Source organism: Melospiza melodia, chromosome 5 (assembly GCF_035770615.1).
Source record: "Melospiza melodia melodia isolate bMelMel2 chromosome 5, bMelMel2.pri, whole genome shotgun sequence".
NCBI classification, from domain to species: Eukaryota; Metazoa; Chordata; class Aves; order Passeriformes; family Passerellidae; genus Melospiza; species Melospiza melodia.
This window is the reverse complement of record NC_086198.1, coordinates 69,151,522-69,164,689: the sequence shown is the minus strand read 5'-3', so window position 1 is coordinate 69,164,689 and position 13,168 is coordinate 69,151,522. Positions and strand designations below refer to the sequence as shown.

The 13,168-nt window shown below is 36.8% G+C and overlaps 1 protein-coding gene across 7 annotated transcripts in view; it reads left to right on the top strand.

Moving 5' to 3' along the window:
* CRACD (capping protein inhibiting regulator of actin dynamics) overlaps window positions 1–13,168 on the top strand; it is a 130,207-nt gene that overhangs the window by 57,063 nt on the left and 59,976 nt on the right. For 5 of the 7 annotated variants that reach the window (XM_063157227.1, XM_063157234.1, XM_063157226.1 and 2 more), the window contains exon 2: window positions 3,400–3,542. The gene's annotated coding sequence lies outside the window, so the exon portion shown is untranslated. Of the gene's footprint in view, window positions 1–3,399; window positions 3,543–5,403; window positions 5,526–13,168 lie in introns of all 7 variants that reach the window. The other 2 variants (XM_063157232.1, XM_063157231.1) reach the window with 1 other exon arrangement.

The window sequence follows — 13,168 nt, the reverse complement described above, 5'->3', positions numbered from 1 at the left end:
GATCCAAACCATAAACCATATGGTTTTAGGATTCATAGCTAACTACTCGCTGTAAGCTTTTATCAGTAAGTAGTCTGGAAAACACAAACTGTATGTTTTGACTGATATTCCACATATTTTAACTGTGTACTAAATGCATTAATTTTAGGTGTTATTAAAATTAATTTGAGGATCAAATTTTAAAATGTGCTAGCCCTGTTTCTAGTGCAGAGTGATCTACTGTGTTCTAAAGAAACCATTTAAGTCATAGAGGGTTCTTCTTATTCATGATATGAAACACTGAGTCATAGTTTTCAGTATTTTAACAGTCAGGTATCTCTACACTCTTTTGCCTTTTTCAGGAGTTGCTGTTGGTTTTCTCTGTCTGATAATAATTTTGTTCTTTAAATCACAGGCTTTCTTTGCATTTAAGAAAATGTTCTACGAGTAATGTCGATTTTATTTACCTGTGATACACTGAACATATTTCCTTTTGAACTGTTACTCAGTTATCCTGAGAAGCTGAAGCATGTTTTTAGAAGAATGGGGACTTAATAAGCAGAGAGAAAAGATCTAGGGGGTCCTTTAGTGGACAAATATTTGATGGTTTGCCACGCTTGATTGTCTACTAGTCTTGAGCTGTGTGGTGAAATAGCAACCATGTGGACTAGGTACAAGAACAGCTATTGTCTGAGATACTGAAAATAGACCACATGATCAATTTACCACTTGTAACTCTAGCCTTACAGTAGGTATTTTAGGGACTTGCTTTATAATGGCTTTCTCTATTCTAAAGTTTTGTACTATTATTATGTGTTGAGGTAAAGTATAGATTGTGAAAAGATAAAACGCACAATGGAGAGGTCTGTGTTCTCAAACAAAATCTGAGGCTACTTTTTGTTTCCTGATTTCTATTCTGCTCAGCATTGCATAGGTCTGGCATCATTGCTTCTATCAGGTACTTATTACTGTGAGATACAGTAGTTTTCCCTAAGTGTATGCAGAATGTGCATTTGCTTAGCTTTCTGTGTTGGAAATAGGTATTTCTAATGCTGCATTTATGGCTGCGTTGGAAAAGGAGAGTATAGAACAGTTTCCTGAAATAATCTTTCAGGATCCAAATATTCCATGCTGGCCTGTCTTCAGGAATTTCCTTTTCATTGAAATGTTTCCCAATCCATCTGTCTTCAAATCAAAAGGGAATCAAAAGAGTGTCAGTAAATAGAAGGAATACTTTTTCTGTTTGTCGATTAGTGCCAGGGCATCTCCTTGTATGCATCTTGAGCTTAGTGATTTACAAGAAAATTTAAATTTCTTTTTCTTGCACCTTGAACAATGAAGGTCTGTTTTATACCCAGGAGTTCAAAGTGCTTTGCATTCTGATTTTTGAGAACAATAAGCTAATTCAGAAGTTGTCCCATTGCTCCCATGCTTCCAAACCTCACCCAGAAGAATGAAAACTGGCTCTCTATAATGGACTGGTACCTTTGCTGGTTCCCTTGGGATGCAGGCAAGGCACCAGACCTGAAGTCTCTCAGTTACAGCAGGATCCTTATTGCAGGTGCATGAACTCCTGGTTTCTGTGATGCCATAGCCACTGCCATAAGTCACTGAGGTGCAGAAAGAGCAGGGAAACCTGTGAAATGAGCACCCTGAGAGATGTTCTCTGCTCTGCTTTAGCAGCACGATGTCTGCAGGGCAGGGACACGAGTGGCTGTGTCAGGCATTTCAGGTGCAAGCAGGATTTAAAGCTGTGAACTAACAGAGATCTTTGCACTGGCAGGTGATTATTGGGGGATGCTTCTATTGACAAAGGAAATGTATTCCTACTTGTTTTGCCAGAACCACCTTGACCTGATGCAGGCCAAAAACTTTCCATGCTCAAACCATTGCACATCCTATTGTCACTGCTGCATCTTGTGCCCAGAAAAAAGAGGATAGTGCTGAGTCTGCATGTGAAAATTAGATTAGAGGTTGATGTGCATATATGAGATTTTCACATCTGAAGTTCCCAGTTGCACAAAAGCACCAGTTTGAGTCCTTCCAATTTTGTCATATGCATTAGGAGTACCTTTATTTATTTATTTATTTATTTATTTATTTGTTTATTTATTTATTTTTAGAATTGGTGTGGCAAGCTCAGGATGTTTTCATATTGCTTTTTCATCTCTTGTTCACACCTTCAAGACATTCTGAATATTATGAGTGGTACAGAGTCAACTGAGTGCTAATTTCTCATTTCTCAGCTTAAACAGACTGCTTTGTTCAGGCACCTTTGCTAGCAAAAGTGCAATTCTAGATAATCTGTCTTGGCAGCCTGAGAGCCCTCACCAAGATTTGGTCCTTGAACTTCAGCAGTAAAAACTTAATGCTTGCAAGCAGTTTGATTTGATTACCAAGGACCAAATACACACTTACCCTTGTCTTGTCAAATGGGGCATGATTTAGCCTAAACACTAATTACATTATTACAACAAAATACTCTTATTTGTGGCTGCCTAAGGATTTAAGGATGAATGAATATAGCAAATACTATTTAATAACTGATAGAGTCTAGGAATAGGATAGTTGCTACAAATTCCCTGTCTGATCCTTCTAGTCATATGTAAAAGGAAGCATAGACATCCCTGAAAGGAGTAAAATAAGTGGAGGAAATTTTTGAATAATACAAGGTCAAAATGGCAAAGTTACAGTTAAATTTTTCAAAGTAAAACTGGAAACTAGTGAAACCAGAAGAAAAAATCTGTTAAAAATCTAGCTGCTTTGTTCACTTTTGCAAGTTGTTTTTACCTGTTTATTTTTTTTTTTCTGTTTTGTAGTGTATTCAAATAGATTACTTAAAGGTTTTTTGTAGTAGATATGTTTTTAATTTAAAAAAGGCATTTAGGTTTTTTTTTTGCCAGAAAAAATAGTGAAAACTTATTTCTACATACTCTAGTAGAGGGAAAACCAAAGATATTATAAGATCACATTTTAGTTTTTAGAAGTTATCATTTTTTCATTTTAAGACAGTCATATATGGCATTTTTATTTCAGGCAAACTACAGTAAAACCAGTGACATATTTTTCTTGAGATATAATTGATTTAGAACCGCACGATGTCACTGGAAGGAAAAATAAAAAAGTGCTGCCATTTCACCAGTTAGAAAAAGGAAAGAAAGACCATTTTGTATGAAAGTCTCAGAGGGAAATCCAAAGCTAATGAAAAATTTCTCAGGTTGCAATATCGTTTTTTTCTTTCTTTCTCTTTTGTTTTTTCTTTTTATACTGCAGACATCTCAAACCATTTACAAGAGATTTAGCAGACAGGAATTGCTCAGCTTATAAGCACCCTTCAAAGGAGTGAAAATGCAAAACCATCACTCTTAGGTTTGTCTAGAAAAGTTGAACTAAAGTTCTTTCTTTTCCATTTATACCTAGGCAGTCTGGGACGAGAATGTTAACCACTGGTCCCTAACAGCATATCCTGACTTCTGATCACTTGTATTAAAGAAAAACACCCATTTCAGAGAGAGTGCAAGACTGCGTGGAAGTAGAAAATACCACACCCCACCTTAAAAAAGGTAAGAAAGGTTTTCCTGCTGATGCTTTAACAATGGAAGTGGTGTCTTCATTTAACAATTCATTATGTTAAAGGCAGAAGTGAAAACTTAAATAACTGAACCCTAAAATATTCATTTAACCTGCCTGTTCTAACTTAGAAAAAGGGATTATTTTTGTTTTAAAAGGGAGAATGTAATGCATGTGTTCCTGAGCTTAAAACTATTTGTTTTGTAGCTTTTGTGTGTATTGTGGAAAAAAAATAGTATGTAAACCAGAAAATATAATCTTTCATGTAAGGCACAGAAGTCTTTCTTAGCCATGAAAAGTGTTACGTAGCTTCCAGTGTACCATGCAAGTCTCCCTTTGCCAGGACATGCACAGAGTGTTTGCAGAATGCTGCTGCTGGGAATTGGTGCTAAGGAGTAGTTCTGACATTTGTGCTTCTCTCAGAACAAATCTTTCCCTTTCTGCTGGGTTTTGGATTGACTGGTTATTTATAAAATATTTGCAACTCTACTTCCTTAGATGCTGCAGTTCTAAAAAGTATTGGAAGAAGCTGAAAACAGTTAAGCCATACTGTACTCTGCATGTTTCCTCTGAAAGTGGAGTGATAGCAACGGAGGATTTTTTCCATTCAGATTTTCTTTGCACACCCCCCCAACCATTTATTTCTTTTTTCTGTAGAGAATGTTGAAATTCAGACAATTCCTTTCTATAGCAGCCATTCTGTAACATGGTTCCAGGACAAATGTGTTCATCACATTTGCGAACGCCCTACTCTACAGGACAAATCTATAAATTTTGATTTGGAGTCCATCAAACATAGAAATGCTGTCTTTTCTTTTGTACAAAGCAGTATGATTCTTCTGTTTGAAGCTGTTGGGGTTTTAAAGAATCTGTGCTGTCTAATCCATATCACCTGGTAAATTCAAAAGACTATTGGTTACCTAAAAGTCCTGGTTTGTGACTGTCTTGCCAAAATGTTTGTTCAGCTGGTGTTTTATGTGGAAAGAGAATGAATGACAAGTAGGTGTCTTTGGCAACTCTTCTGAAATGATCAGCTGAAATACATTGGCTTGCTGCTGAGAAACAAAGGTTCTGTTTTCTTGAGATAGTTATAGTAATGTTGACATTTTTCTACTGTAAAAATGTTCTACACCTCAGCTGAGGGTACAAATGTGTTTGTGACATACCTGTTTGTGAGATGGGGTCTGTTATTGTACTACAGGCAGGGCATGTTCTTATTTCCTCAAAGCAGAAAGGTAAGAAATGTGCCACCACCAATGGAAAATGCTCTTTGAGTACAGGATGCTTCCTACCTGCTCTCTCTAACCTCATATTTTCATGCCACTTTTATGCAAGGATTACAGATTCTGAACTACCTTCTGTTTCCTTTGGATAGACCTAAGTTTTGCAAGCAATACAGCCTTCTTCAAATAGCATGTTTTATATTTTGCCCAAAAGGATACAATACCCATTGGCTTAAATGACACATGTTCAAAGAACAGTCTGTGAGGGTGGTCAGGTACAATAGCATGTAGATTGACTAATACAATTTTCATAACTAAAATATGCAAGATTCTATACAGATATGTTTCTGTATAGAATTTGCATATAATATTTCTTCCAAGAGAATTAAAGCTACTTTTTTTTTCTGACAGTGTACCCAGTGTTCTTTCGTAACCACCCACATATCCTGTTGTTAGAATATTCTGCTTTTTACTGCAGAAAAAGTCCAAACCTTTTTAGAAAGTAATTTGCAGTTAGTAGAGATTTTGCTTAATCCGTGAGATTCTCTGTAAATCATTTGTGAATGTAGTGTTAGTCAAGTTTTGAACAAATTTATTGAAGTCTAATATTTTTGTTTTTTTCCTAATGCAGACAATTTTTTTCTAGTTCATTCCACCATTTCACATTTTCTAAGCTAAAATGCTTATGGCTTCAGAGTCACATTTACTGGTGATCGTACCCAGCTTTTCCAGAGACTTCAGATTTCCTTTAAGGTATTGTCCATTAAAGCTTTTATTTTTTTTCTTTTTTTTTTTTCATTCTTCAAAAATGTGGAAGAACAGGAAATATTGTTCTTTTATATGATATTAAAGGTTTTTTTTTATTTCACTTGCATCATCCAAAGTTTTTTCCCCTTTATTCTGCAATTTCTTGTTCTCCTGTTTTTTATGTTTGCTCAATTCACATTTCATTCTTATAACACCCAATGACTATGGATACATTTGGTTGTGTCCTTTCAGTCACTTCAGAGGAAGTAAAAATAACTAAGATTTTCTGAAATGAGTCACTGTTGAGTAATTAGCTATGTAAGGAATCTATTTCCTATTTAATGAAGAAGGGGTCCTGCCAGGAAGACAGAGACCTTGGTTTAGTCAATGTTGTTGTAGCATTTGTTCATGATTCATTTTTTAGATTTTTAGACTTCTCCTGTATTATTCTTGCAATGAGTTTTAGTGATAAGCCTCAACAGGAAAAGTCCCTTGATTTGTGAACCCTCTACATATTAATGTGAACAAATTGGTTGTCTTCTCAAATTTAAAATCACAAAACCAGCTAGGAAGCCTCTCCCTGTAAATGGACTTGGACTTCAACTCTGCCTTCGCTTGTTTTTATGCAGAGCAGTGTCATGTCCTTGTTCCAGCCCAGTACGGGAGTGACCCCAGACACCTGAGAAATTTACTCATTCAGTCCACAGTTTGTTCATCTGGTGCCTCTGGCCATGCAGGCCTGGGACCAGGGGTAGAGGAGCTCAGCAGGATGGCTTCATCCTTACACTCTGTGGAAAACTCCTCTACAAAACTCACCTGTGCTCACTGTAGCCACACCTGTCCCCTGCACTGTACGTAGAAAGGATCAATGCCTTTGTTGCCTCCATGACCTGAGAAGGACAACCAAGATGATGGCATGACAGTTGCAGCAATCTGAAATGATGCTCACAGATCCATGGAAAGTATTTTATGATATGCAATTAATTAGCAAGTTAAGCATATCACATCATCTGCAGAACATTGCAGCAGGAGTTGAAAACTGGGGTGGTTACATCCATCTGCTAATTCTTGTAGGGCAACAATTACAGTAAAAATGCTCAAGATTTTGATGATCTGAAACCTACACTGTAAATATCCAATAATTGTTTCATATACCATTTGGGGAATCTGCTGGTTGGGTGTATTTCTCTCTGTGGCCATCACAAAGGGCATTGGAGTTTATCAGCTTCTGAGTGTAGGCACCCGGTCCTTCTCTGGATAAAAGATGTGAGATCCATGCCTGATATTTACCAAGCTGGCAACCAATAAGGTTTTGGAGGTTGAGAGATTTGGCTTTTTTAACTATACTGGCAAGAAAGTAAGTAGATCTGTTATAATATGGAAGCTGCACCTGACAATGTTGGGATCCTCCAGAGAGCCTGGAGAGAGTGAAGCAAAAGGCTCAAGCTCCTTCTGCAAAAATTTCCTCTAAAAGCCAATATCCTCATGCTGAAGAGCAGAGTTATAGTTGATCAACTCTTTTTGAAATAATAGTATGACAGCTCTAAGTAAAACAACAACAAACAAAAGAAGTTGTCATGTGCCATTTTTCATGTTCCTTTATCTTCCCAATATATAACAGAACTGGTTACCTTTTGCATCTGCTCTGTTCCACAAGGAAGCTGCCCAGTATGCAAGAACTTTTCTTGATAATTTTGCAATAGTTTTTTCTGCTTTTCCTTCCTTTGGAAAAGATAGATGGTATATTTCTGTTAAAATCAGAGGAGTATTTCTATCCAGCCTCTAAATGTCTGTATGTTTTTGAATTTTTGTGCATAATACAGAATAAGAGCTTTAGGAAAATGAATATAGTATGTTTTAAGGCAGAGCTAATTCTTGTGAAGTGGTTTGATTGCAAGAGTATAGCCTGATTGTAATTAAGTCTGTTTCTTTCTTTTGGTCAGCAAATTATAATTGGAATTGAAACTATTTTTTCCTAATTAGATTGACTAGTTCTAAGCAAGATTTCCATGCTCACCATTTCTATGCTCTGGAGCAGCTTATATTTTAAAATGGGGTCCAAACTGTGAAACTTGATGATTCTTGACTTTTTTACAATGCTTTTGATAAGCCAGTATTTTCAGAAGGCCTGGAACCATGTTTGCAAAATTAACATTAGTTTCTGTTTTGGTTGTTATTTTTGTGATCTTGCTGACAACAATTGACTCAGGTTTAGTAATTCTGTAGACTACATTGTTTTAATCTCTTCTATGCTGAGTTCTGAGAGAATATTGATGAAGAGTACTGTAGGAAAAATTATGTAAGGGCAAAAGGTGATTTATGCTTCCTCTACTACTTTTAGAACTGGGTCAATTAAAGGATTCCCTATGGTAATACTTTTTTCATTTGTGCTCCTACATTACAGTTTCAAAGTTCAAATTTGCATCTTAAGAGTACTTAGGAATTCAGGTTCATAGGCTTAGGACAGGAAAAATTGACACAAATCCTGATTTGACTTTGCTAATGTGATATATGTGTTTGTGATGTTCTGCCTCAGGCATCTGACAGTGGTTAAATAATCTTAGAAAGTCAGGAAAAGACACATGTTTAATTTTAATATTATTTAGTGCTTTCTTGAGCTGAAAGTTCACTATAACTATGGGTTTCAGTGGCTGACTAGGATGGAGAGAAGTAAAGTTCTTCAGGAAATTCTAAAGAGAAAAGAAACCCAAGTATTTATCAGAGCTAATTATGAGATATCGTGTTAACTGCTGCTATGGCAGTGGTCTGACTATCTGGTCTGTATTCAAGGACTCAAAATTCCCTGTGACCTTCCTCCACTACATCCAAATGAATCTCTCAGCTGAAATGCAGCTCAAAGGCTTAGGCAGCTTTTAAAAAGCTTCTTGGAGATCTGTAACATTGTGAACTGAGAGTAGACAGAGGTGTCTCCAAGACAAGGTGCTTCTTCAGCTCCATCGTCTTTATCCTTAGGTCAAACGGGACTTGAACTCTCCTGTCATTGTTGGGTAGCTCCCACTGAGATGATTGATTTTATTGATAAAGCCCAGGCTAAAACAATACCCATAGTGCTGGTTTGTGTCTTTTGTAGTTTGCATATTGCATATATTGTTGGCTAAAATGAGACTTCTTCCCAAAACCAAAGATTGGTTCTGTACATGAAGCAAGAGTACAAAAGATACATAACCCACAGGCAAATTTCCCTGGAGAAGCTCTTCAAGGACTTTTAAACTGTTATTTTAATCTGACTATGTTTTACAAAAGACAAATGTTGTAATTAGGAATGGCTGCAGTATTTTCAGATCTAAAAGATACAATGTGACATTATAATGCTCCTACATAATATAGGTAGTAAAAGTATATTTTATTGAGCCTATTAATGTAGTTGTCTACTCTTTGGTGCAATTTAGAGTATGGGAAACATGCAACTAGATAATGTAATCTGAAGAAAATAAGCTCTGGCAAATCCTTGTGCTTCTGCAACATTCAGGTAGCTAATACAGTGCTTATACTAAAATACTGTTCAATACTATTAAGCTGTCCAATAGAGTGTTCATGTATGGCACTATTTATTTATTGTGTTAAATAGAAATGCTATTTATAATTAAAGTGTGTATTAAATAAACATTTAACATTATTAGTTTCCATTAGTGAACAGAGGAAGGGATGCAGACAGTAAGAAGAAAAACATGACCTGTACAATGTGACTTTCTTATTACAGAGTTCTGCAGTTCCTGGGAATCTTGACTTACAGGTCCTTGTTATGAAGTGCAGCTATAATATTCACATGTTCAAGACTTCTAATGTAATGTAATGACTGTTGTGCCCTTACAGTGCTGCTACTGCATTGTTCCAAATCAGCCTAAAATGTAAGACACTTTAGTGCATGGTGCATGATTTGAAGATAAGGGAGAATTTACCTTGTGTTTGATTTCAAAATCTCAGTGGTGATATAAATGTGTTGTGCTATACTTCTTGTTTCAGTAACATTTGGAAAAAAACACAAACAAACAAACAAAGAAACCAAAAACCAAACTCAAACCAAAGACACCCACAAAAAAACATGGCTGCAGCTGAAAGTAATACTAACCAAAATGTTCAGTCTGGGGTACTGGGTACTGATGATTCAGGTACTGTAAAAATAAACTGGGTTTTTAATTGTAAATTAAAGAGACAGAACACATTTTCAGTTTATTTACAGAGGAAACATCTTCCTTCCTCATAAATTACTGTAAAGGATCTGCTTATGTCTGAATCTGCTTGTGTCTAAACAATGTAGATCTGACCAGGCTGGTCTTGCAGTTCTTTCTCACTGCGAGTGGGTCACCCAGTGTCTTACATAATCTGGAGCATATCTGAACTCTTGGGATAGCAAGACCCAAGTATTTGCATAGGAATTCTAAGAAATGGGGTTTTGCAGCAGGAACAGATTTTGTGTTTTCTTTCTTACTTTTCTAATCTTTTTTCTTTTCTTCTCCATCATTTCAAGCTGCAGCAATGATCTAGTATTTGAACAAGAGAGTCCTAGAAACTGTCTCTAAGAAGCAATACAGTATTCAGTTTATCTTGTCTTCCTCTTTTAAGTGTAGGACTGGTAATTTCATTGGATTTCTGAGCACCTTGTTAAGGTGAATGTACCTGCATTTCCTGGATGTGTCCAGTTGCTAATTAAACTCTGTTTAGAAACTTTTCCTGACACTGAATTGAAACTTTCTCTGGCAACATTTTGTCATAGAAAACACTCTGAGACTCCTAAACAACCCTACTCATCTCATTCTTCTGTAGTCTCTCTTCAAAAATTAAAGTTCAGAACTGAGTGACAAAACTATCTTTAAGGATTCAATATGTAATCTTTTCTATTCCCAAACTTATTGGGATTCCTTTGCTAAGGTGTAAAAACAAAGCTGCAATAAGGAAATCTCCAGTGATAAAAATATAGGAAGGAATTATGGAAAACTAGATCATGAACAAAATAACTCTTTTAGATTTCAGTTCAGGAAGTTGCTTGAGGGTAAATTAAACTGAATTATTCACCTGTGGTTTTGGTGTCTTTATTTCAGAAATTGTTAATGAAAATAATAGCAACTATATATTTATTTTACTTCTGCTGAAATTATTAAATAGGCTGCCCTCATAGATACTTGGACTTTTCCAAGGGAACTGGTCCAACTACTTTAGAGTTTACAGGCCTGAAAATACACTTTGAAAGACTCTCACATGAAAATGAAAGGCAATCCTCATCCTCAATAGCTTAGTTACTTGTAATTCATATTAAATGCAAAAGGGAAATCCATGTAGCCTTTATGATGTTTAAATGAAGTTGTAAATGGATAAGCCTAAAATTCAGTCCATTGAAGGACTGTAAGAATATGTATGAATGAAGAGATACTGAACTTTCTTATGGAAACCTTAATGCTGAGAAGCATAAAACATTTCCTTAGAAGACTGAAATGCCTCTTAATCTGTAAAGAAACCTGACCTGTGTGAGAACTAGTTACAGAAGCTGAAGTTAACAGTGCTTTCTCCTGCGTTAAAGATTTGTATTTATATTCAATTAACTAAAACTAGGTGAACATGATCACCCTAGATTGTTCCACCAATGATATTTATCACATGAGTGGAACAGGAAGCACCTGGGCTGTTTGCCTTCCTTAGGAGTGCATGACTGTTTTGGAAGCAGCAGGATGTTTAAATGGTAAAAATTTGGGAAAGACTTTTTGTTTATACTAAAATAGATAGTTGAGTTAATTATGAAATGGGAGTGCTGATTTTTAGATGCTTCCACCAAATGCCAGTTTCTCCTTATGTTTTTAAGCAGCTTGCAAGAACTATGCCAATTTCTCCTTATGCTTTAAGTTGCTTGGAAGAAATATCCAATGGAAGCTCTTAAAAGTTAAAATACTGCTGAAAGTTTTCCTCATAAAAGTCATCATGCATCATGAACTGCCAGTTTTCTGCTAATTTCATGGCCATGCCTTCAGAAGTCCCAAAATCCACTAGGCAGTGATTTAATCTTTATTTAGGATTCTCTTGTAGCTAATACTGTTTAAATTCTCTATGCCTCCTTATTTTCCTCCCCCCTCTCTTCCTTCTGTCAGCCCTTCATCCATTTGCCTTAAAGGCCCAGGGTGGATGAGTCAGTGGCTCCAATCTGTATTTGCTTAGATACCAACTCCCTTTTAGGCATAGCATTATCATGCTTTATCTCAGTAGGTAGTCATGCTTTTTGAACAATTTTGACATCTGGAACTTTCTTTTATTAGATGTAGACTGCTGCATTCCTTTCTATATCAAAAAAAAAAAAAAAAAAGAGGCACGATCTCTGGGTATACTTTTAAAAAAAATCCAAGACACAATCCAGTTCTTAGCTCCACAGACCTCACCAATCCAATGAATAGACCAAGTGGTTTAAGCTTGTGTGGATCCCTCACTTTCTTGTCTATTTCTTGGTTGTTCCTTCATCTGTGGCCACTGGAACAGGGGTCTCCTTGCCTTCCTGCCTCTCCCCCGTCCTCACCTGCTGTGCACAGCCAGGAAACCCTGAACACCGGCCCTGCCAGACCTTGTGGCTCTGAATTTTACCTTGTGTGACTTGACAGTTTGGAGAGATGTTAAACGTGTGTCTCTCCCTTGGCAATAGTATGTCCCTCTCCTTGTCTCCCCTAAAGAACAAACTGCAGATATTTGGAATAAGAAAGGCTGAAAAGCCAAAATACCTGATGAGAAGCAGACCTTTCATGCTGCCACCACAGCAACAGCAGAGTGCTCCAGCAGGCGCAAGATGTTTCTGGTGCACCCTAAATGCCACTTTTGCTTGATGCTCTGGAGCTGCAAGCACATGCCCAGATAAGGGGTGTCTCACTTGGAGGACATGGGGAGGGAAGGAACATTTTTCACCGTTCTTAATTCTCTCTTCATCTGTCAAGCCGGGAGAAACCTGGAAGGGGAATACATGATGGTATTGTTCAGTGTTAATTCTTTTCTAATTAGCCAGAGCATTGAAAATGCTTCTGTCTCTTTAAAATTATGTGGTATTTTTTGCTGCGGCTACTACCAAACGTGAAGTTATTTGAGTGAACAGAATAACTTCATGTGTGTTGAGGTGACCTCATTATTCCTAAATCTATTCCTGTTTTGTAGCACTCCTTATTCAGCTCCACTCTTTCAGCTGCTCAAGTGTTTTTATTTCTGCTCTGGTTACGTAATTTTTTTGAAATGTCAGAATCACGGCAACATAAGTTGGTTATGTTGAACCAACCTGGCAGAAATTTAGCTGCTTGTAGATAAGACAATAATAGAGCAATATTGAACAGGGTTTGTGGCTTAATAAGATAAGAAGCAACATTTAACAGGTTTTACTTTGATGGAACACTGTTGATTAATGCAAGACATGCTTCATTCCAACTGAGGCTTCTGGTAAAGACATTTAAAAAATTATCATTTTGCCTTTGCTTGCACAAAGTCAGCACTTCAGAGAAGTATTGTGTTGAAAACTCTGACAAATGGTATTCTTTGTCTGCCTTCAGAAGGGAGTGTCATGAGGAGTGTTAGTATGCACTCTGCAGTCTGTGCTTGCTCCAGGGCAGAGGTGCACACCTCCAGGGGGGTGCTGCTCCCTTCACCCCTTTATTGCTTTTGCTGAGGGCTGT